Below are 24,429 nucleotides of genomic sequence, written 5' to 3'. Positions count from 1 at the left end.
ATTTTAACCTTGAATGAGGGACATTCAATCTATTCCATTTCTCTCTGGCTACTTGGACTATTGAAAGCAGAATGCCATTTATGGAAAAGGACTTATGGGGAGGGGAAGAGCAGAAATGAGAGGCTGGTGAAATACTTCCCCTGTCAGCACCAGAAAGAACCTCACTGCTTCTTCAAAAACAATCATCCACGCCTCTCTCTGAAAAGAAGCAATTTGTCTTAAGCCAGAAATATAATGAGAAGGAGACCAAGTTTCCACAGATGAAAATTATATTCATTATATAACACTTAAGCAATCTGTGGGAATCTATGAAAAAAATACTCTCTTTACAGCCTCTTGCAGGGACCTATATCCATTGCAGTAGACACACAGTGTAGATTTGCCTTTGCCATTTGTATGAACAATGTATATAGCTCATACTAACTAGTCAAAAATATTTTGGACAGATGCTCAGGATACCTGCACAGGCATTAGAAAAGGAAGGAACAGAGTGTAGCACTATGCTCTGTAGTGTCACCAGAGTTATACTTCACTCTGACACTCATAGAACCTTTATGGTCCAATTTCCTACTGGGTAAATGTGTAAGAAACATATATTCATGGTTTTTGAATGGATAATTAAAAATAGGGTGCACCATTTCCACCCTTCCCTCTTTTCTTCTTCCAGTCTCTTCTTCCTGCCACCTCCCTCTCTTCATTAATTAACTAACTATTATGTTCCATCCACTGAGTGAGGCACATTTAGGAAAAAAAAGCTTCTGTTATATTAGTTTCAAACCTGGGAATAATTTCTGCCATTAATCAGGCCTTAAATTTAAATACAGTCTCTGACAATCTGAAATAGAGTTCTGGGTGGGGACCTCGCCCATGCCCGTGTGTTATTGTGTATTGTCTGCTTCCCCTTCATCCACCTCCTCCAACTCTACTTGACTGTGAAGTCCTGGTGGGGCAGGAGACTAACTTTCGTTTGAATCTTTTTTCTCTGCCTTCTGTTCCTCAGCTTCTCACTTCTCTCATAGCCAGAAATGTAATTCTTCACATTGCAGGGCCTCCATAAAGACTCTTAAAATAGAAATTGTAAACAAGCAAAACATGCCATCAGAGAGGGCCAGAGAAATTGCTATGGGAGATTGAAGAGGAAATTTCACGAAGCAGGCTAGTGGGGCAAAATCAAAGAATCAATGGGTAGAACTCTGGAGTGGGTGAGCTGCACACACGACTGTGGAACTGTTCCCTCAAGGGACTCTGCGGAAATCACCTGCCCTCTCTCAGCGTTGCACCGTGCTCTTGGTAAAATAGGCATAATAGTCTCTTTCCTTCCCTCCCTCCCTGGACTGCAGGAGCATGAATCGTATAACATGTGTGAAAGCAATCTGAACTCCTTGGAAGTCAGGAGTGACAGACTCAAGGCATGGTATTATGATTTTCTGCCTGAAATTTGGCATCTAAAGCAATGACTTAAATAATATTATTTGAAGTTAAAAGAAATAGTATATCTTATTTATGATGATCTTTTAATTGCAAGAACCTAAAGGCATATAAAACATTGGTTCAGATGACCATTAAAAATGTGATTTGACTTTTTTTTTTTTCTGGGAAAGATTTGCCCTGAGCTAACATCTCTTGCCTGCCAAGCTTCCTCCTTTTTTTTTTCCCCTCCCCAAATCCCCAGTACATAGTTGTATGTTCTAGTTATAGGTCCTTCTAGTTCTTCTATGTGAGCTGCCACCACAGCACGGCTACTGACAGACAAGTGGTGTGCTTCCGCATCTGGGAACTGAACCTGGGCCGCTGAAGCAGAGCATACCCAGCTTTAACCACTATAGGCCATCAGGGCTTGCTCCAGATGGTTTTTTAATCAAAGCACTTACTTTACTTTATTAGTCAGGAGAGGCTAGGCTTGTGCTGTGGTAACAAATCACCCTAGAATCTCAGTGTTTTAACACTTGAAGTTTTGCTCACTAATGTAAAATCTGCTGGAAGTCCGGGCGACTCTGCAGGGTGGGGATTCAGGAGTCCATGCTACTTCAGTCTGGGGCTCCACCCTCTCAACGGGAGGCTTTCTCCGTGATTGCTGGGACAGAGGGAAGGGAGATTGGAGAATTGTGCAGAGCCTTTCATCGACTCAGCCTGGAAGTGCCACATCCCATTCCCACTCATATTTTATCAGTCAGAACTAGACACACGCTCCTCCTTTCCCCTAAAGTGCTGAGAAGTATGGTCTCCCCTACAGACCCAGAAGGAAAGAAGAACTGGGTATTGGGGAGTATTAACAATGTCCACTGTACTGCCATACTTACAAATACTGTTGGAATATGCTCCCAAGTCCACGGATAATGAGGCATAAGAGTGATGAAAATGAAACGCAATCCAGCACCAACAACTCCTTTCAGAGACAGGGAAACTAAAGATTTATGCCTGAGGTCCTGAGGTCAGTGATGATGAGTCAGGACTAGAACTCAGAGCTCCTGACTCCCAGTTCAGAATGCCTTCTGCTCCACGAGCATTTCCCAAGTGCTTTCCTTGGAAGGTTAGTTGGTCTCTTACATGCAGAAGTCACTCTGTGGTCAAGTTACTTTACAAAGATGGGGGTAAATGCTGAGATAGATGAGGCTAAATTGGTTTATTTGCAGCAGAACTTCTCCGGACCTTTAACATAATAAAGTACATTGTGAATCTTAAGGTGTTCAGAAATTACCAACCACTTTTGAACACAGGAACCATCCTCTCCTCTCCAATATTTATTTTCTTCAAGGTACCTTGTAAGTGAGGATCACACTTCAGGAAATGCTACACTATTATATTACACTTGCAAAGTTGTTATGCAGGCAAAGTTACTCTTTGGAAGTTACCCTTATCAATATTGGTTAATAAATGGGGATTTTTTTCTCTCTACCCCTCCTTAGTCTTCCATTTCTTTCATACCCTGACTTTGAGGGCTGTATCCCAATGATGCATATCGTTATTCTTACCTTCATACGTATCTCCATTCGTATAACAAATATTCAGTGAGTATACACTCTGTTAGTATCAGGTCTGACACTAATCTTGCATACGTAAAGATGAACAAGGCATAATCTTTGTTTTTACATTGCACGTAGACTAAAATGGGAGACATATTCCAAATAAACAACATAACAAAGTGTTCTAAGTGCTACTGTAGACACGGGAATGATATTCTATGGGTGCGCAAAATAGATGAGTGTGACAAAATTGTGCTCTTTCTGGTGAACTAAAGAGTCCGAGGAGATTTTCACGGGAACAATGATTAAATCTTTCCCTGCCTTTATTTGAACAAATGGTCCCCTGGACCTTGGTGCCGGCTTTACTCTTATACCAGCCACGCTGCATCTCATCCACTTGGGCCTCTGGGATAATCAGTGTCTTCTGGAATCTTGGTTTAGGAACTCATAGAGTAGGTCTTCCTCCCTGCTCCCACCGTTTGCAGGTTTAGTTTTCCTCCAAGTCCATAACAACAGTTTTGCTCAAGGCAAGACCAATGACCCACAAAGAGAACTACTCCCAGTCTTAGAAAACCTCATGCCACTAAAAACTTATCTTCTGTCTTTAAACCAATTTCAGTCCAAGTAAAAGTTCTGAAAGAAACAAGAAACATTTAAATTGTTCCATATGGGCCACTGCCTTCCAAACATCCTTCTTGTTCCTCGTCCTTGCTTTCTCCATCTCCTTTTCTAAACATTAATTGAGCTCCTATGAGAGTGCCAGGTGTGGTGATGGGTGTGCTGGGATCTTTCAGTTCAATCCCCCACAGTGGCCTCTCAGTCAGGTACTTTCCCCATCATTTTACAGGCACAGAAACTGAGACAATGAGAATATACATCCTACCCGGAGATACATATACAAACGGATAGATGAGCTGAAACTGAAGCCAAGTTGATCGAATTCCCAGATCCAAAAATTTTTATTTATAACATACTGTGCCTTATTCCAAGGCCTCAGAAGTGTCTGACTGCAAACATGTTGGCCATTTTTTTGGCATTGGATCCTCTTCCCTTGTTATCTGCCAGCCCTCCTCCAATTATCTGTGGGAGTCCACAGGGATATCTTACATATACTCTGCTCCAGCAGTTCCTAAATCTATCACCATTGGGATGACCTGGGAAAATTTTTAAAATGAGATTCCTGGGCCCCACCTTTAGAGAATTTTGAGCCCATGGGTCTAGAGTAGGGCCCAGGAGCCTATACTTTTAAGAAAGTGTCCAGGTAATTTGATGACCTGGCAAATTTTGGAATACTGGTTTTTTCACGTGTCATCATATACCAGAATTGGAGATTGAAGTCCAGATGGAGAGTAAATGATCAGCAAAGTGCCTTGTGATAATATAGTTCAGAAAATTAAATAAAGCTTTCAGCTCTCTCTCACTGGTCTCCAGTACCATCTTTCTTCCTGGAAAGTATAGTCCAGGAATCAAAGAACTAGGCTTTGGTCCTTTCTCCTTCCTTATCTGCTAAAAAAGGATAAAGAACCGTAACAACTATACCACCACAATGTATTTGGAATGTGAACACACCAGCCCACCTCACCCCCACTCTAGCACAAGCCCATCATCTCCCTGGGGGGCTATCGCAGCATCCCTCTAAATGGTCTCCCTGCTTCTACTCTCAACTCTTGCTCTAGGCGCATTGACCTTCTTGCTCTGTCTTGGCTTGATTTCCACCCTTGTAGACTCTGGGTGAAATATTTATAGGATAATTCTTTTGTGTTTGTTTTCTCCATGTTTTTCAACCTTCTCCTCCTCCACCTTGCTTCTCTCACTTCAAGTGGATAATCAATCATTGTAATGCTTTGCTTCAGATATTTTCACAGTCGAAAAGGTAAGCGGCTGTAAGACTATAGCTTTTCTAGTTTTGTAGAAGACTACATGCACTGAAGAAATTATGCAAGGTGTTTTGGAGGCAGAGACAACCAGCAAATCATCTTTGAGGGGCATCATATCTAAGAAGGTGTAGGAAGGTCACTGGGAAGGTCAGAGATGTTGATGAGACTCAAGAACCAAGGATGAAGCAAGCCTCTCAGTAGATGGCTGGGAGGTACTCAGGGTAGCAGAGATACCATATTTAAGGAAACTATTACAAGCTATGTCAGTGGTGTGGTATGTTGTGACCGTGATAGACTGGAGGTTGAAATACTTCATCTCTCATTTTTGGGGTACTGTGTAAATATCCAGGACCCCAGTTACTGGGAGGAGGATGGTTTCCCTAAATGATGGACAAAGAAGTGCACAGCCTTGTGGGATATGAATGCAGCATATTGACAATGAATATTGATAATGGGAAAAGGTTGAATTTAGAATTAATTTAATTGATAGAAAATAAAGTCCCTGTTTTTTGCACACCTGAGTTTTTTGTGAGTGGTATGTGCCATAGGAGAGAGATGGGAATATTGATGAAAGGCATCCAACTGAGCACTCCAAGTCATGTTGTAGTCATCAAAGACATCCTAGGGAAATGACCCAGAGACATTCATGTGCAGTGCTATTTCTGTCTGTCAATATGGCTGCAAAGCACTCCATAATTTCAGGCCAACTGTTTGTTGACAATAGTGCAGACCGGGAGTAAGTTCCAGATTAGGTACTACTTCTAATTTTAAATATTATTGGAAAAGCATTATCTGATAATATTTTATTTGAGCAATATCTGTGAATAATTGCAGCCTTGAACTTGAATATAATAGTCTAGTCTATTGTAATTGGTGAAAAGATGTTTTATGCTTTCCCATCTTCAGCAGGAGATTGTGATCTCCTTGAGGGCAACTCTGTAGAGTTTTAAATTTTAATTTAATTATTTTGCATTACATAGAACGATGCCTGATACTAGTAGGTGATTGGCAAAACTGAAAAAGGAGGAGAAGAATGATACATATTAAAAGAGGAGGAGAAAGTAGGTGAAAGAGCTGCTGATGAAGGAAGAAGACAATAGTAGAGAAAGAAAGGGAGAAGAAAGTAGAGGGAGGATGCAAAGAGATGAGGAAGGAAGCGGAGGAAAGAATTGTGAATACTTGACAAGCAGAAGGAAACAGGAACAGGCCAAAGTTGCTAGCCAATTTCTCCCATTTCCCCCTCAGATCAGAACAGAGGGTGATTCCTGGGCACCTTCAACCTGCACATGAGGACACTTCCACCTCTCTTGGCAAGAGTTAACCTTCATGTGAGCAGTTCTGTAAAGCATGGAGACCAACCAGTAGCTCTTCATCGACAAGTTTAGAACTCTTAGTGTGGAGCGACAAGATTCAGAAGCGTGTTCTTCCTTCTCTCTGATTGTTGTACTATTGGGCAAGGTGGCGTTGTGTTCAGGCAGAGAGAGGGGCTCTAGCTCTCATACTCTTCAATTGGTGCAGCACATAGCTGAGCTGCAGGTGTTCCAACTGGAAGGGTCTTCCATGGATATCATTATTATTGTTGAAGATTAGAAACACAAAAGAAATGGCAGGTTTTCTCTTCCTAGAAATATGAAAGTAAGTCCTTCCTTTCACTTCCTGGGAATATTGCCTTTTCTCTAAACACATCATTGATTTTCCTCTGTTTCTGAATCATAAATCCAAACAGTTGTATCTTGTTTACTTTTCTCTTTTGACTTTCATCACCCATGCCATCAGGAAATCTCAACAAGTTGTGCTGCGATAGTGGCTGCCTCCCTGCTAATGTAGGCAAACATAGCCAGGAGTTGGCAAATGCGGCCTTGGCAAAATCACTGTGGAAAGAAAAGAGGAGGTAGGTATTTATTGGAGTAATGCAGAGGAGTAGCCAGAGACTTCCATCGGGCAGATGTGCCCAATAGTCTCTTAGAAACGAATATACACCACTTTATAGCTGCAGAGTGTCGGTGCGCTAAGTTTCCTTAGGAACGTACAGCTGTGCTTAGGTTAGGCTCCTTTACAAAACTCACTCTCTGTATAAATGAATTTTTCTCATAATTGAAATTGCTCATTTCAAGTCTAAGACTGAAAAATGTTAACAAATAGTAGTATTCAAGAATGTATTCTCTACTCATTTGCCTTCTTGCACAAGGAATAGTGAAGTTGTAATGACAGTTTTCTCTTAAACCAAGGCCACTTTTATGGACCTCCACTATTTTTTACTTTTATTTTTTTGAGGACGATTAGCCCTGAGCTAACTACTGCCAATCCTCCTCTTTTTGCTGAGGAAGACTGGCCCTGAGCAAACATCCATGCCCATCTTCCTCTACTTTATACGTGGGACTCCTACCACAGCATGGCTTTTGCCAAGTGGTGCCATGTCCCCACCCGGGATCCAAACCAGCGAACCCCCGGCTGCCAAGAAGCGGAATGTGCGAACTTAACTGCTGCTCCACCGGGCCGGCCCCCCGGACCTCCGTTGTTGATTGACGATAAAAGTTTGTGTTGCATTGCAGTTTTCTGTCTTCTTCTTCTATGTTAAACAATAAATTGTGATTTTTAAAGGTCTATCTTTCTCTTTCTCTCTCTCTCTCAGACTCTGCTACCCTTAGGCTTATTCTGTAAGCCTGTCAAAGTGTATGGTTTTGGTGTTTGAGCTTTCTGATGGCTATTTCGTGAAGTAAGGGTCACTTTTTGCTTAATTTAAAGGCATATTTGGAGGATTTCGTTTGCTAGAAATATGAGCTGAGGAAAATGGACTATTGCTTTATCTAAATTCACATATTGCTTCTTAACCACCGCAAGAAACTCTCCAGTCATTTATTACTTTTAACCACACAGGGATTTTATACTTTCAACTGCTTACCAAACTACTTTTTGACTTTCTGCCAAATTACTACCTTGTGCCAGTGCAAACTGTCATCCTGGAAAAACACACTGGTCAAGTCCTGAGCTTCTGTGTGTGTGTGTGTGTGTGTGTGTGTGTGTGTGACAGAGGAGTTTGTCTCTCGAGCTACTCTCTATTTTTTTTTTTCTAGGAAGATTAGCCCTGAGCTAACATCTGCCGCCAATCCTCCTCTTTTTGCTGAGGAAGACTGGCCCTGAGCTAACATCTGTGCCCATTTTCCTCTACTTTATATGTGGGACGCCTGCCACAGCATGGCTTGCCAAGCGGTGTGTAGGTCCACAGCCAGGATCCAAACCGGCAACCCCTGGGCCGCGAAGCAGAACGTGCAAATTTAACCACTGTGCCACCAGGCCGGCTCCTCAAGCTACTCTACTATTGAAAGAAATTAAAGACAAGTTTTGCACAAATAAATTGAAGTCATTAGGATGTTTTTGACTTAAGCTTATTTTTATAAGGTCATCACTTGAAAATACCTTAAGATATAACCAACTTTGCTTTTGTTTTAGGTATGGCCTGAATGCTTTCTATGCACCAGCTATAGACCTTCTGGTGCCCAGGACTGCTGTTTAGCGGGAAGAGATTGTAATTCCATCCTCTGCCATTCGTCATCAGTCATCGATGACTTCATCCTGAGACTCAGTTGATTCTCTCTCCAAAACACAAGTAATTTTAGTTACCGAATTCTATGAGGTTACCATATTCACAGTCTCTTAGTGTCAGCTTTTCTTGTATATTGACTATGACTAAACTAAGCTAGTTTAAACTCTATCTTCCTGTGTTCCAAATGTCCCACACGACAGTCCCTGCTCAGCCGTGCTGCAGCATAACATGATACTCTGCTGCCATGTGTGTTTCCAGTATAAGGCCACTATACCTCGGCTCCAATTTGACCAAATTCAGCTGCTTCCAGAACACACTATGACAAATTAGAGAAAGTCTATAATCAGCAGAGGATTTTTGTGGCTTGCAAAGGCACCCCAAATTGCCAGTAATGAATATTCCATAAGCAAGAAGGCTTTTTTAGCTCCAAATGCTATTAGGGAAGCAAAGATTCTGTGAAAAATACTTATTTTGCTAAATACTTTTGAACTTAGCAAATGACTTCAGAGATTAAGCAGAAAGACTCCAAGCAAGAGTGCCATTTACATCCAAAGTGCGATTTTCATGTACAAGCTGACTTCAGATGAAACCTCTCAAAATCATATTCATCTTCCAAAGGAGATGAGAAATTTGTTCATATTTTCCAAGGTTCAATCTCTAAGCCCAATCAATTTTGTTTGTATTACTGGAAAATTTCTATTTATAAAAGATGGGAAGTGTCCTGCCAGTGATTAGGAAATAAATTGTTCACTGTTTGGAAGACGATCGGCTTTCTCAGGTGGCTAGATGACTTCGTATGCTTTGGGGTTTTGCTGCAAAAGTAGAACTGCGTTAAACAACTTGATTTCACACAGATATGTTTGGAATGTCTTAGAGCTGAAGAGGCCTTTGAGAGTATCCAGTTAAGAGGCATGATTTTAAAGATGAGAAAGCCAAGGCCTGGGAGTGAAAGACACATCTCCAAATTTATGCTGCAAGTTAGGCTGCTCTAACCCTTGTGAGTTTCATTCCCTCAGGTATCTCATCACATTAATGTATCCTCATTTTTCCCCCTATTTTTTATCAGTTAGTTATTTAGGACATACTGTGTACCGGGCACTAGAGTAGGTTCTGGAGACACAAACACATAGGAAAGAGTCTCCATATTCATGGAGCGAAATAATGCAGCGAGGGCAAAACAGCTACAAAACCAGTGATATATTTAAAAAGTTGTTATATTCAATGTACTATGAGACCATGGAATAGAGTGTGAATGCCTTAGTAGGGGAGGTGAGAGGGGCTGATAAAGACCAAGAAGGGAGTTCAAGAGCCGAGGCTTACAGGCTCGTTAGGATGAAGAATATTTCAGGTAGAGAGAAGAGCGGGTGCCAAGAATATGGTGGACGATAATTTGAAGGACAGCAAGTAGTTTAATGTACAATGGGATCGAAAGGAGATGATGCTAATGTGATGGGCATCAGTCAGATAAGGAAAGGCTATGTTTACTGTATAATGGTTTGAATTCTGTCACTACATTATAGGAAGATACTGAAAGGTTTAAGTCAGGGCGTGTTGTGATACTATTTGCAATTTAGAATCACAGAGATATCAATATAGAGATTGTATCAGAGAATAAGAAGACTAGAGGCAAGGAGGAGACCTTGGAGGCAATAGCAGCAAGGGGGCAAGAAACAGTGATGGTAAGAACTAATGTGACAGTGGGGATAAAGAGGAGAGAAAAGGAGGCAATGAATTTGATAGGTCTTCATAATCGTTTGAACGTGGGGAGTCAAGGAAGGACAAGAACTGGGAATAGTTTGAGGATTTCTGTCTCAGACTTCTGGTGGATTACCTTTCATCATGATAGGGATTCCAAAAAGAGAAACAAGTTTGTGATGGGAATTGAGTTTGAGATGCTGTGATACATCCTGATGGAGGCATCCAGTGAATCTGTGGTTCTAGAGATCTGTCTGAGCTACAGTTAAAGATTTAGGGCAGTTTATTCTTCCAACCCTAAGAGCTACTCAAGGAGAAGTTCTGCTAAGATAGAGTTCACTGTTCTATCTTCATTCTTCTTTTCCTTCTTCCTTTTGTTTTTCCTCCTAAAATATTACTTTAGTCTGGAGCCATAAGGTTGAATTTTGAATAACATTTCTTCCATGTTCAAGTCTTGTAATATTATTCAAGTTGTATACGGTCTGTGAAAATCAAGTTTCTCTTCTGTAAAAAGTCAATGATATCCCACAGGGTAGAGGTAACTCTAAAATGAAGTAATGGATGTCAAGGGAGTTTGAAGTGAAATGCTGATAGGAAGATTTTGTATTGTTTTCATCATGAAAAAACCATGGCTCCAAAGCCATCTCATAACCTGAGGGTATAAAAATGTACGTATGCAGGCTTGTGCACACACACACAGACACACACACAAGACATATATTGTTGTCTTCTCTTTACTGTGTTAGCCACCATCTTTGTTAAGGTCTCTAATGTCTTCCATTTGGATTGCCAAAGAATCCTATTCTTTTTTCTTCCTATTTGTGATTCTCTCTTTTAGTTACGTGTGCTACAACAATTCAAGACTGCTTTTCTTTTAATATTTTCAACTTACTACTTAGTAGCTTGCTAGAGCTTGGTCAAATCACTTTAACTCTTGAAACCACAGTTTATTCTTCTTTAAAATGTGGCTAATAACACGTAACTCCCCAGAGATGTAAGAAGTGAAGGAGGTAATGAATATGAAAGAACCTCACAAACTACAAATCACTACATGAATAGTAGATGCTTTTCATTCTCCTTGTTTTTATTATTACATATTCTAGAGCCAGCCCTGGAAGCCTAGTGGTTAAAGTCTGGTGCTCACCACTTCAGTGGCCCAGGTTCATTTTCTGGTCACAGAACCACACCACCCATCTGTCAGTTGCCATGGCGTGGTGGCGGCTCACATGGAAGAACTAGAATGCCTTGCATATACAAGCATGCACTGGGGCTTTGGGGAGCAAAAAAAAAAAAAAAAAAAAAAAAAAAAAAAACAAACCATAAGAAGTATTAACAGAGTAACTTTAAAAAAAATTCTATCATGTCATCCTCCTCACAATTTTCAAAAATTTCCTACAGCATCAAGATTCAACACATCTTCTTTGTTTTAAAAGGCCACTATTCTGATTCCAGAAGACTCCCCTGACTTTATATTCCTTGTCCTCTCCAATTGAGCCCATCTGCTCACTATGCTCTAATCATTGACCCTATTAAGCCCGTGCTCATATTGCCCATATGAAAATTCTCATCTTAAAAAATACTCCCTCTTCATCCTCAGCTACCTCCCCTTTCCTTTGCTTACATTTATAGCAAAACTCCTCAAATATCTCTGTTAGCTGTCTAAACTCCCTTGCCTTCCATCTTTTCAGCAGCATTTGGCACAGTTACTCCCTTGTTCCATTCTGAGATACCCTAGGACACCACTTTTCTTGGTTCTTCTTGTGACTCAATCACTGCTCCTTCTTAGTCTCCTTTGTTAGGTCCTTCTAATCTTCTTAACACTGCAGGGTCTCAGGGCTCAATGTTTGAGCATCTTCCCTATCCAGTGTGCTGTTCAGGTGAGCTCATTCTGTGTCAGGACATTAATTACCATTTATATGCTAATAAGTCTAACATTTACCTCTTGCCCCAACTTGTCCTTTAAACTCCAGACTCACATATTCACCTTCCTTCTGAACATCAACATTTAGATGTCTGATTATAATCTCAAACGTAACATGTCTAAAACTCTGTTTTTTTCTCCTTCAAATCTGTTCCTTTCACAGATTTCCCCATCTGAGTAATTGGAAATGCTATCCCTCCCACTTAATCAGGTCACAATTGCTTGAAGTTGTCCTTGACTCCTCTCTTTTACATACCACATCAAGTCTGTTTTAGTTTCAGGAGGCTGCTGTAAAAAATTGCCTCAAACTCAGTACCTAAAACAACAGGAATTTATTCTCTCACAGTTCTGGAGACCAGAAGTCCAAAGTTTAACTGAGCCCAAACCAAGATTTTGGAGGATCTAGGCTAGAATCTCTTCCTTGCCTCTCCCAGCTTCTGGTTGCCCTGGCAGTCCTCAACTTGTGGCAGCATCACTCCAACCTCTTCCTTCCTGGCCTTACTGCTTCCTCTTCCTTTTTGTGCCTATGAAGCTCTCTCTGCCTCCTTCTTAGCACACTTATCATGAGTATGACTACATTTAGGGTCTGCCTGAATAATTCAGGAGTATTTTCTCAGCTCAAAATCCTTACCTTACCTGCAAAGACCCTTTTTCCAAATAAGTAACATTTTCAGAGATAGGATATGCTATCTTTGGGTGGCCATTATTTAGTCTACTACAATATCTGTCAAGAAATCTTCATAGTTCTGTTTTCAAAATATATCCGGAATCTAACCATTTCTCACAGCCCCTCCGGAAGTCCATCGTCTCTCATCTGGGTTGTTGCGGTAGCCTCCTACCAGGTCTTCCTGGGGCCGAGCTTGTCCTCATTGGCTGATTGTCAACCTAACAGCCAGGGGAACTTTTAAATTTAAATCAAAGCATATCACTGTTTCCGCTCATAAGGGTCCAAGCCTTTCCATCTTCCTCAGAATAAGATCCGAAAGTTTAACCAGGATTTACAAGGCTCTCTTTAATCTGGTCTCCCATCACCTTTCTGATTCATCTCTTACCACTAATTCTCGTCTAGGTTACTCAGTGAAAGGCATGCAGCTCCTTAAACACACTGAGTGCGTTCCCACCTCAGGCATTTTGTTCTGTCAGGAAGGTTCCTCTTCAAGTTGGTGTCATGATTTGCTCCTTCACATTCTTCAAGTTTATACTCAAATATCGTATTTTCACAGTGACTTCACCTGACTGCTCAATTTAAGAGCAAGTTTCCTCCCTGTATCACTTTCTAATCCCTTACTGTGCTTTATTTTTTCCCTTTAAAACACTTATCACCACATCATAAATCATAAGTTTTTTAAATTTATTGTCAGTCCCCCATAATACAATGTAAGCTCCATGTCAATTTCATTCCTTGACTGGCATATGGTCAGCACTTACACTTTTTGAAAGGGCCTAGAAGGCACTACTAATACGATCGCAATATATAAAATAAAATCTTAAGTATACCCTGCTGAAATTGATGAACAGCATTCATTTCCTCTTTAATATACACCAAGGGATAAGCCATGCACATCTAATGGAGTGCTATCATGAGATTCTTTCTGTTTTAGTGTTGACTGATGCCCCAACGTCTGAGAATAATACAAGAAATTCTAAGTGCCCTCATATTCCTGAGTGAGATGTTGATCACCTATGCAGATTTACAAAGGTAATAGTTGAGCATCAGTTTTGTGGACAATAATACTTCAAAGCTTGGAAGGTTGGAGAGGCATTTTTTGGAGAGAATTTCTATGGAGAAGGTTGTTGGATTTGAGCAATGTTATTCTTTGCCCTACCTAATCCTGTACCTCCCAAATGGGGTTGGATGGGGTGGGCTGCTTATCTATTATCTCAAGCCAAGTGACAGTGGCCTCAAAAGAACCATGCATGGAGTCTGACTTGTGTCCTGGAGTTCATAGGTTATAGGGACTACTCACAGTCTGATGCCTACAACATTCTGAAGGGAATAGATCATGGCTTTCTACTATCTTAGAATAGCTGTATTGGAAAGTAACTTCACTTCTACCAACATTAAATACAAGTTGAGTGTTTTATTGATGATTGATTTTTGACTCTATAAATGGAGCCAACTTAGGGTCATTTTGGATTCTTCTCCAAGGAAAGTCTAGAGGGATGATAGAACCCCTATCCTTGCCTAAGATGAAAAACCTTGGCTTCTGTTTTATAGTCTGGGCTTCCACGAGAATTCTCTCAATATAGTGGGTAACATAAAACAACAGCTTGAAACCCACCAATCTGTTGGTGAAGAAAACCAAAAATGATCACTGCATGATGTGATAAATGTTATACGTCTGGGTATTATAAGGCATTAATCGTAGCAGAGAGGTGGAAACAATGAACTCTTCCTCAGGAGGACTGGCAAAGTGTTCTTAAGGAAGTAAGCTCTGAACTGGGTTTTGGAGAGAGAGGCAGAGCAAGGAGTGGCATTCTGAGTAGAAGAAACACTCTGTGAAAAGGCCCAGGGGAAAGAAAGAGGATAGAACGTTCGTGGAAGAGAAAGAAGTGTAGGGTGTATAGTCGTGGGGTTGACAGAGTGAGGGGAGATGAAGTTAAAAGGAAGAAGGTCCCTGGAAGGGGTCACAGATGAACATGTCATAACCTGAATTTTTCTCATAGATAAATTCTAGAGTATTTATTGATACTATTGCATGAGTCTCCGAAAGAGTCTTCTCTCATTTACTCCTAATTCTTTCTCATCCATCAATGCAAATACAAGAAATGACATCTTTTTGCTTAAATCAAGCCTGTTACACTCCTCAGGATGAACTAGTAAAATCCTTCGCCTGGTCCACCATGTCCTGCTTGGTCTCACTTCCACCTGTAGCTCGTGCATCCCACGCTGATCTCCATTCCCTGTACTCCCACCAAAGTGACACCTCCTTTTATTTCTTTTAATGTGCCGCTCCATGGGGCTTTCATTGTTCCTTGTGCCTGGAATACACTTTCTTTTGCTGCTTCCTCCTCCATGACCACTGTCACCCTTGGCACCTAAATTGACTGCTGTATCCCCTCCATCTCTCACCGGGATCATCGCCTCCTCTGGGTGACACCTCCAGAGAATTCCAAATGCCCCTAACATTTAGTCTTACCACATCACGTAAATTTCTCATCGTTGTCATTGTATATTATTTGTGCAATCTCTGTAAGTTGTCTCAGGGAAGTTGCCATGCATTTTCCTGCTCACCATGGCACCGTTAGTGCCCAACGCATAGGCTCAAGTACCCTCACACATAGTAGGTGTTCAATAAATATCTCTTGGATGATTTATTAAGGAATTCAGTTACATATAAGATAAATACAGGTAATGATTTTTGGCTCTTTAAAAAAATAGGAAATGATAAATATTGGTCAATCTAATATATCCCCAAAAGTCTAATTCTAGTTTTCAGTGTCTACATTTAAAGTTTTTCTATTCTCCTTATGCAGAAGGAAAAACATTAAACTGTCTCTGAAGTAATTTTTACAAGTGAAAATTGAATGCATTGCAAAATATACAATAGAGGTGATCTGCTGTGACAATAAAAATAAATACTTACACTAAGGCTTGAGCAAGTCCAGATGCTTTGGTATGGCCTTTTTATGAAAGCTCCTTCTATATTACCACTGTCGAGACTAATTTGCTTTCTATAAAGCTTTAGTATCTATTACACCTGAAGCATACAAAGGAAAACTGCCTGGGTTTACGACGGTAAGTTTGCTGAATAGAATATAACATATGGTTTGAGTCACTGAATAGAGGAGCTTTTATTTCAAAACCTGAACACAATGCTAAGAGCCAAGTAATCTTCTCTTTAGGAGGGAAAATGCCGTCACTTACTGATAATTGTTATTGTTTTGTGGATTCAAATATGTGGCTGTTTTAGTTCCATAATGGTTTTAGTTCAAACAACATGATGTGTCCCTTTGAGGTCTGTTCCCCAGACCTAGAAAGGGCCCATAAAGTCGCAATGGAACAAACTGAGGCAGAGTGAGGCCATGTCATATGATTCTTTAATGTATTCGTTTAGTCAACAACCACAATCAAATTCCTTTAATCAGATTACAGTCTAAAGAGTAAACAGATGAGATTTAGTCGTCTAGTTAACTGACCTTCCCTCTTCCTGCCCCCAGGGTCGGCTGGAGCAGTGCCTCTAGACACTTATTTTGAGTATGAATCACCTTGGAATCTTGTTTAAAATACAGATTCTCATTCAATTGGTCTGCGGAGATGCCAAAGATCCTGCATTTCTTTGAGGCTCCCAGGTGGCTCGAGTGCTGCTGGTCGTGGAGCACATTTTGAGTAGCAACGACTGAGACCACAGGGTCACAGAAGACTGGAGTGCTGCCTTTGTACTGGGTTCTGCTGGGTGGTCTGTATGCACTAAATATTGCGCTGAGATAGCCTAGTATAACAACGTCCTCTAAAAGTCTTCGCAATTGTTTTCTTTTCCTTTTCAAGCCTGAACTTGAAACTGGCTGGTAGCCCTGATTCTGTTACTGGCACCACCATTCTCCCAGTTATAAACACGTGAAAGTTCTGAGTTGTCTTTGCCTACTCCTTCAGCCTCCTTCTGTCGTCTACATTCACTTCTATGGCAAGTCATATTGCTAACCCAGTCCTGCACCTGCCACTTCTGTCTCCTTTTTTTTCCCCCATCCTTAATCATCACAGGCATTTACTGAGAACACACAATATGTTGGGCTTTATAAGCATTATTTTTTAAGCCTTAAAACAATCATGAGTCAGGTTGTTTTAAATTTTTGAATTCACTTTATTAATGAGGAAACTGAGGCCGAGAGCACAATGTGTCAATTCCATTAGTAATAAGCATGGAGTGGAGGTGTAAACGCAGATCTGTCTGATTACAGACACTTCTCCTCACCAGTGCAGCTGCCGCCTTCTCACTCACATCCCTTCCCTTGAGTCTACATTAATTTTGACCAGATTTATTAGTGCTTGCCGGAACCTTAACTAGTATGCTGTAGGTATGTGACCTTAATCATATTATGAGCATTTAAGTCTTTCCCATTGAATCTATTATACACACCCATGCCAGAATTTCTTCCCAGTGCTCATTTCTAATGATGCCTTATTGCCTCCCCAAAGTCTCAGTGGCATTTGAGCTCCTGCATCATGTGGTCACAACTTACCTTCCTTCACAAACTTTCCACTCCAGCATAATTGAGATGCATGCACCCCCTCAATGCCTTTTATCAGGACAGTCTTTTCCCATCTCAACAATTAAAATCGTATCACAGAGTTAGGGATAAAATATTAAATATCACCTTCATGAAGTATTTTTTGGTTTTTGGACTAAAAACATTCTTTAACTTCCTGCATATATGTAGCACTTTATGCCCTCTTTTGACACTTAGTATAAAAGAGGCAACGAGGGGTCATAATTTAACTACTAGCTAAAGACTTGAATTCAAGTCTGAACACTATTAAATCAAAGCAACTTTCTGGGCCACAGTATTCGATTATGCCGATGAGGGAGCGAGTAGGGGCTCCATCCAGTCCCACCCCGAGCCCAGCAGTCTTTCTCAAGTGGACTTCCATGAGACTCCAGCTCTACTGCCCTGGTGCATCCGCTGCATGCAATGAATTCACATATCTGCTATGCATCCAGAGTGGTACCCTGGATGCACCGTCCTTGGAAGCACTGAGGACAGAGTCACTGAAATCATTTTTGATGTTCTGTGGTTCAGATGAGGAACACTGTTGGAGACAGATTGGGAGGATGAGGCACACTTTTGTAATTCATCCACCTGGAAGGGACACTTCTTTGTAATTTGCACAAGGGCGCTGCAGGTGCAAGCAGAGACCTTGGACGCTAGAGTTGTTTATAAGCTTAACCACTGTAGAAACTCCAGGCATAACTGTTATTATAACTAGTCTTATTGATATTTCCCCGGTGGACTGTAATTTCCTTGAGACAGAGGTCGTGTCCATTTTGGTACGCGCCTTGCCATCACCCTCTCTGACCCTGCGCTTGTGTTGAAAGTCCTCATTCATACCCAGTCCTATATAACAAGTCTTTTGTATTTTCTTCTGGTTTAAAGAAACTTCGTCTTGCTACATCTGTGTTTTTTCTTAAGGCGTTATAAATTACTTTTGAAATTAGGTAAGACAGAAGGGAAAAAAGAAGGAAAGGTAGGCAGAAAGCAATTATAGTGATTGAAAAAATGTTGCTGTCTTTGTTTAATTTCTCCTGCAGACTTGCCATGCTGGGAGAATTGGAGGGCCCTGCTCTCTGACATTCGGGCGCTAGGCTTTAGGAGCTTGGGGCCGCTCCTCATGTTTCTCCTCGTGGAGGAATGTGCCTGCTGCGGGGCTGCCCACTTTCACGTTATCCTGGGAGTTAGAAAAAATTATTAATAGTGGTGACCATAGTGGGCTGAGAACTAGAATGAACTTATTTCCTCTTTTTCTCGGACCAACTGCTGGATATGCTTAGATCTCACTGGACGTAGAAGAGGATGATTCTTACCAACACCCTTTTGCCAACCTTGTTGGCGGGCCCCCACCTGGATTTAATTTAACTTAGAGAGACAAAAAATTGGGGCATTTCTCATATTCCTTGTATTTTGGAATAATTTATATATCTTACAGAAATAAGGAAGAGACTGAGTGAAGGAGGCTGAGCCACATTTATATCTCTTGTAATGCCTCGAATTGGTTGCAAAATAATTAGCATAAATTAATTGGTTCACCATTATAGAAGCCCCTACAGACCTCTTGTTTTATGTTTACTCCCTTCACTTAGACAAAAACGCCAAACCCAACACTACCCTCTGCCTCATTGTCCTGAAATGCTGTAGTTTCTCGTGAAGCTGAGCACAGAGGAGCCCCACTTAGAACTCCAGCAGCGCCCGGTCTGCTCTGCATCCACTCTTTCTTGCTTGCTCCTTGGCTGGCTCACCTCTCCATCACCGCCTCCAGGTTTTGAAGTCTGTTTCTGATCCCGTGATTTTGAAAACCCATTCAGAATCTACTCCCCAGTGTCCTGGATGCAGGTCCCTAATTAGTGCTGAGATCTTTGCCCTCCCACTTCTGCTGTCTTCTGCATCCCCTCAACCTTTGGGTAAAAGACTCTGCCAACCTCTGCTCCTCAGGCCCCCACAGCAAGACGAGTGTATGGTTAGGGAAAGGATATCTATTCAATGACTATACTGTTTCTTATTTTCCTACAGATTGTTTTTCTTGGTACAGATACTCATTCCCATGTTAAAATATCTGCATATTTGAGAATAAGCAGTATATAGAAAACATTTGGGCAGCCAACCAAAAGCTGGCTTTCAACCGGCAAGCTTAGGGATCACGCATCATGAAGCCTTCTAGGGGAAGGGTCTTCCTCCCCTTCTTCTCCCATAAACTCCAGTATTAAATCATCTACCTTCAGAATCTCCTATGCTATAGCCCTCTGAAAGCTCACAATAATCTCTCTTCGAAATGTTTGCAATAATATGTGTGATAGTCCACAATTCTTTGTTGATAAGTCAAATTGCCATGAGAGTCACCTTCATTCAGAATCTGAACTTCTGTCGCCTTTACCCGCTGGTGTTAGTCCTATATCCTAAAGCAGTTTCTTCTTTCACGTGGTTTTGCTTCAAATGGTTGAAGAAAGTTATAGTTCTTCCCCTTATTTTAACCTAAATACATTTCAGTTCTTTCTACTGTTCTTCATATAACTGCATTTTCAAATTTGTTACTAAAATTATCTCTTTCCAATCACAGGCTCTAGAACTGGTCTACTTGGGTTGAATCCTCGCTCCGCCACCTACCATCTACCATCTGTGATCTCAGGCAAGTTGTTCAGTGCTCTAGTGTCTGGTTCTTTATCTGTAAAATGCCAATAAAGCTAATAGTTATCTAAAAGCTTCTGTAGAAATCAATTAAGAAATATGTAGAAGGTTTGCACTGGATTAAAAAATCAACCCAATGCATGGTTTAGGAAAGTTCAGGAATAAAAATGGAAATACCACTTCTTCTGATAAAGAAATATTACTTCTCTCCAAGATACAAAGATTTCATTGGCTAATTTAGCTGTTTCACTACATTCTTAGGTTATATTTCTCTCGCAGTAAACTGAAAATCTCAGGAGAGCTCTTATTAACCAGACTCCCTCAGCTGGGGTTGGAAAATTAACTTTTAGAAACAAAATGCATGACTTTACATTGATTCATATTATATTTAGCATTTTTTTGTCCATTATTTCAGAGTTTTAATTCTCTCTGAAATCCAAAATATTTACTATCTTTCTTGATTATGGCTAGCCACTTTAAACTGATACTAGCTCATAGTTTGGTTTCTTGTGTTCCTTAAATACAAACTGAGGCACCAGAAACCTTTAAAAGGAGGGCTCTATTTCCCTGGGAGGCCCTGAGAAGGCTTCTCCCTGTAGAACTCATGCTTAGCACATGCAAGTTCATTGTCTGTTGAATTTCTCCTCTTGCAAAGCATTTTTTAAGAGTGTAAATAACTGTGCTATTCAATCAATAAGAAGTATTTTTCCAAACGATGATGCTATTTGGAATAATAGATCACGTCTAACTGGTTAAAATATCTGCTTCATGTGGCTGCTGAAGTAAATGTGATGATGCTCCTCAGCTCTTCATTAGAGCCCATTGCAGCCGGTATTGCTTTTAGCAACTTTCTAAAAAGCAATAATTTGGTTTCTGATGTCTAGACATTCTTTTCCCCACAGGACTCCACTGAGGCTGGCTGAGACTCAGGCTGTCCCAACCTACAGAATTTATATAGATGAGGCCTATTTTCACTGTCAAGGAGCCAAATCCCTCAGGCAACTTTGCCGAAGGACTGTTCCACTCATTTTTTCTCATCCCCAAGGCCTTCATTCTAACATTGGCTTCCCTTATTAACAAAAAGCAGGAAATAAGCTCCTATTTGTGAGAAATGTCCTTTCCATTAAGAAAAATGGAATCCTCAGGGAAAAATTGACCCTTTTCAGCTGGTAGCTTTCCCAGGAAGTTGACTGTTGAGGAGTGTCTTCAAACTTACTTGTTGGGTTCAAATGACTAAATGGATAGTGTTCCTGGTAAAATGACATCTTCCTTCTGGGTCAAGTCTTTCTAAATGGCCATAAATATCAAAGATCAGTCGGGTACTTTTTCTGTCTGACTACTCTTACACCAACCTTGTTGGGGTGAAAGTGGGAGGCCGGGAGGGAGATTCCAAATCCAAATTTAAAAATTATAAGATCACAATTAGAAACTATTCTTATATGATAGGTGATATGTTAACTCATGTGTTTTCCTTTACAACAAGGCATAAGGATGGTAGAAAGATGACTTGGCTGAAAGTTAGAAGACCCAAGAACTAGTGCTGGCCAAAGTATGGTCTTGTAAACTTGATCTAATGAATTTTCCTTTCTGGACTATAAGTTCCTTATAGGTAAGGAGGAATCTGGACTCAGATAGAGTCTATAGCTCTTCCCAGCTTTTATACTTTGGAAGATACCAGTTGAGGCCTCACCTTGAACGAATACAGTGCAAGTTGTGTAGAGAGTGAGAAAAGAAGGAAGAGGAAATTCGGGGGTGTGGAAATGTTTCTAGATCGTGAAGATCAGAAAGGAGGAGCAGAAGAAGCAGCAGGTTGTATAGCCCAGATCAGCTATTCTTGTAGGACCCATTTCCATACAAGAGAAGAACGAGGAGAACTTTAATGCTTAGAGAGATGGGGAGAGGGTGTGTCACCAGCTTTGCCTTTATAGCTTTATACTTTTCCTCACTTCCCACCCATGGAAGTATGATTTCTGTGCCTGAACAATAAAACATACCCAGGGAATCAGAGACTAAAATATGGTGAAGGCTGGAGGCATTGTGAGGGTTCTGGTGGTACTTGATTTTGAGAGCAGCAAAAAGCATGGAATGTGCTGGTACTGGTTGTCCCATGGTTTAAGGGACCCTATGGGTATTCAAAGGCATCATGTTTTTACTGTCAAAAGAGGCCCTGCCATAGCATGTCTTTCTTGTGGTCATATGGTATAAAAGAGAAGATGAACCAGGGTGGCGTGAGAAATCTTAGGAAATTTTTACACAATAGTTTCATGGGAGTAGGCAGAAAAATGTAGAGAATTTAGTTTCAAGTATCTTTTTAGATAAAGTTTTATTTTATGTAGTTATTATTTATGTGTAAATAGCTTATAACTTGTCCCTCTCCAAACCCCCAAACAATCCCACTGCCATAACAGATAATGACAAGGACATTATCAGGAAAGGTGGGAATAGGGAAACTAAAACTGTGTCTTCTTTCAGGCTTTGTCTGGCACTTTTATCATCCTCTTGTGGGCTCTTGTCATCTTGTGACATACTGTACTTGTCCCTGAATACTAAAAAAGGCTCCAGATGAATCTAGCAGATCCAAGATTCATGTTACCAAATATATTACTTACATTTAAATGTACTCAAATAAATTGCCTCCATTATGTCCTTCATTGGATGAAAGTTACTAGATTATTTAACTTCTACATATAGAAAAAGGTCCTGATTTGACTTTTCAAAACATCTTAAAACAAGAGGAAGTAAAGTGTATCATTATATGGCTCGTTCCATAGATAAGAAAAAGTAGAACAATGGAGAACTTCATAATGCCTAATTATAATACTGAGGGAAAGAGGGACTTTGGGAATGTATTTTGGGGAGCTCCGTGATTTCAAAACTTTGACCCTTCATTTGTGTGCCTCTTACTTCAATTTCAACTCCGTAAAACACTTTAAAACAATTAAAATTATGCTTTTTGTCATTGAAGGCAATCATTGATGATAATTTGAGCTGCGATCTTGAAATGTATTTCAGGAATAATGACAAAGTTTTATAAGTTGGCTTCCTAGGAATCAGTTCATTCCAAAAAATCTATCAGATATTACAAAATCCTATGACCCCACTGACCTGGAAAAGCATTACTACAATTCTGAGTCTCAACTTATCTATGGAACATTAAGATTTTATAATTCTGGGCTCCTTGAATATGCTACATGTTACACTAACTGTTTGCTAATTTACTAGTCATTATTTTAGGGAGAATGAGCTCAACCAGAAATAACACACTGTGACAAGCATATGTGTGTGTGTGCTAAGGCATGACCCAACACTCAAACCATGGGTCAATCCAGTGACTGATGGGAGCAGCAAGAGCAGGGCAAAGGCAAGCAAGTGACTTTGATCTCCTCTTTTCCCGACACTGGGCAAGTGCCAGCTGCAGTTCCCAGCTTTTGCCAGCCTTGGCAGCTTGGGAGATGGGAAAGCAGAGAGAGTTTCTTCTGATGCCAGTTGTGTGTCTCAGGTCACAGGCGTAGACCTCTCTGCTTCCTGCCAATCAAAGGACTGCTGCCACTTTGGGCGCCTGAACAGCTGGGCCTGAGATCCACTGACCAGGCAAATAAATGCAGCAAACAGAGAGAGAAAGAATCAACAGAAGACTCAGAACAGATGACTCCCGGAGGAGCAGTGCTGTTAGAGGAGACAGACAACAACATTTGTTTAAAATATAAAAGATCACTGATAAGGAATCAAATACAAAAACTCCCAATCTTTTTATATTTATAAATATGACTTGAGAACTGAAAAAGCATCTGATCAAGTAGAAAAAGATGAGGGTCATGTCTGTGACCTTAGTTAGGGCTTGGAATAAATGTTCCGAAACAAAGAAAAAATATCAAGAGATGGAAATTATTACGGACAGGAGTCTTGGAGAACAGATCCAAGATACTCAGTATGTTAAAATAATAAGATTTCCAAAGGAGGAAAGAGAATAGTTGAATAAAAACAACAAATAAATTAATAAATTGTTATGAAGATGGAAAAGTACTCACTGAATTTTAGATAGTCATGATAAGAGAAGATAGAGAAAAGTTTTTGTTTGTTTGTTTGTTTTTGCTAAGGAAGAGTCACCCTGAGCTAACATCTGTTGCCAATCTTCCTCCTTTTTTGATTGAGGAAGATTCACCCTGAGCTAACATCTGTGCCAATCTTCTTCTATTTTGTGTGTGGGTCACTGCCACTGCATGACCAACAATGAGTGGTGTAGGTCCATGACCAGGAACTGAACCAGAGGCTGCTGAAGAGGAGCACATGGAATTTAACCACTAGGCCATGGGGCCAGACCTTAGAAAAAGTTTTTGATGGAAAACATAATTTTCTTACTAAGAAGAAAAATCAAATCAGTACCTGATTCTCATATGAAACACTGGAAGCTAGAACATGGTGGACTAACATGTACAGAATAGTTAGCAGAGAGGATTCAACCCAAGTGTAACATTTGTTTGGATAAGAGACAGAAATGTCAAGATGTCAAAGACTACATACCACTCATCCATCCCATCTGAGGGAATATTTATGTAGGAACTCTAAAAAGAAAAGCAAACAAATCAGAATTGA

General features: G+C 40.6%; 1 long non-coding RNA gene across 1 annotated transcript in view; it reads left to right on the top strand.

The window, feature by feature from the left end:
• The window catches only part of LOC102148103 (uncharacterized), a 66,784-nt gene that overhangs the window by 5,301 nt on the left and 37,054 nt on the right, over positions 1-24,429 (top strand). Inside the window, exons 2-3 of the long non-coding RNA XR_001381256.3 lie at positions 8,291-8,447; positions 19,769-19,837. This is a non-coding gene — a long non-coding RNA (uncharacterized lncRNA). The remainder of the gene's footprint in view (positions 1-8,290; positions 8,448-19,768; positions 19,838-24,429) is intronic.

The sequence above is a fragment of the Equus caballus genome, chromosome 7 (genome assembly GCF_041296265.1).
Source record: "Equus caballus isolate H_3958 breed thoroughbred chromosome 7, TB-T2T, whole genome shotgun sequence".
In the NCBI taxonomy this organism is placed as follows: Eukaryota; Metazoa; Chordata; class Mammalia; order Perissodactyla; family Equidae; genus Equus; species Equus caballus.
Note: the sequence above shows the minus strand (reverse complement) of the source record. Positions and strands in the feature narration are given on the sequence as shown.